This window comes from Scyliorhinus canicula, chromosome 17 (assembly GCF_902713615.1).
Source record: "Scyliorhinus canicula chromosome 17, sScyCan1.1, whole genome shotgun sequence".
In the NCBI taxonomy this organism is placed as follows: Eukaryota; Metazoa; Chordata; class Chondrichthyes; order Carcharhiniformes; family Scyliorhinidae; genus Scyliorhinus; species Scyliorhinus canicula.
In genome coordinates, this window is record NC_052162.1 from 112,196,447 (window position 1) to 112,197,703 (window position 1,257).

At 48.7% G+C, this 1,257-nt stretch overlaps 1 non-coding gene across 1 annotated transcript; it reads left to right on the plus strand.

The window, feature by feature from the left end:
- The first annotated feature begins 896 nt into the window (after positions 1–896).
- On the plus strand, positions 897–1,020 carry LOC119952522. Its single transcript, XR_005457887.1, has one exon. It is a non-coding gene; the product is annotated as a U6atac minor spliceosomal RNA (small nuclear RNA).
- Positions 1,021–1,257: the final 237 nt, after the last annotated feature.

Genomic DNA, 1,257 nt, shown 5'->3' on the forward strand with positions numbered 1-1,257 from the left:
GGTCAAGATCAATACCAGTGATCAAGATGCGGCCCAATTAATTGGGGCCAAGTTCAAGTACTTCTGAGGCTTTATAAAGCACTAGTTAGGCCCCATTTAGAATACTGTGAGCAATTTTGGGCCCCACACCTCAGGAAGGACATACTGGCACTGGAGCGGGTCCAGCGGAGATTCACACGGATGATCCCAGGAATGGTAGGCCTAACATACGATGAACGTCTGAGGATCGTGGGATTATATTCATTGGAGTTTAGGAGGTTGAGGGGAGATCTAATAGAAACGTACAAGATAATGAATGGCTTGGATAGGATGGACGTAGGGAAGTTGTTTCCATTAGCAGGGGAGACTAGGACGCGGGGGCACAGCCTTAGAATAAAAGGGAGTCACTTCAGAACAGAGATGAGGAGAAATTTCTTCAGCCAGAGAGTGGTAGGTCTGTGGAATTCATTGCCACAGAGGGCGGTGGAGGCCGGGACATTGAGTGTCTTTAAGACAGAAATTGATAAATTCTTGATTTCTCGAGGAATTAAGGGCTATGGGGAGAGAGCGGGTAAATGGAGTTGAAATCAACCATGATTGAATGGTGGAGTGGACTCGATGGGCCGAATGGCCTTACTTCCGCTCCTATGTCTTATGGTCTTATGGTCTTAAGTCCCGCCCAAAAGCGCGCGAAGCCCCTTCAGGTATAAGAAGAATTTTTAAGAACGATTTTCATTTCATTTAAGGGTCTGTTTAGCACATGGCTAAATTTCTGGCTTTGAAAGCAGACCAAGGCAGGCCAGCAGCACGATTCAATTCCCGTAACAGCCTCCCAGAACAGGCGCCAGAATGTGGTGACTAGGGGCTTTTCACAGTAACTTCATTTGAAGCCTACTTGTGACAATAAGCGATTTTTAGTGTTGTATGAAAGGAGAGAAGGTTAGCACTCCCCTTGATAAGGATGGAAGGGGCCCTAGTGGCCTTACAACACATAAATGGTTAAGGCATTGCCATCTACTTAGTGGCATCTAACCATGTTTTGGGCAGCAGGGTAGCATGGTGGTTAGCATAAATGCTTCACAGCTCCAGGGTCCCAGGTTCGATTCCCGGCTGGGTCACTGTCTGTGCGGAGTCTGCACGTCCTCCCCGTGTGTGCGTGGGTTTCCTCCGGGTGCTCCGGTTTCCTCCCACAGTCCAAAGATGTGCGGGTTAGGTGGATTGGCCATGCTAAATTGCCCGTAGTGTCCTAAAAAGTAAGGTTGTGGTGGGGGGGGGGGG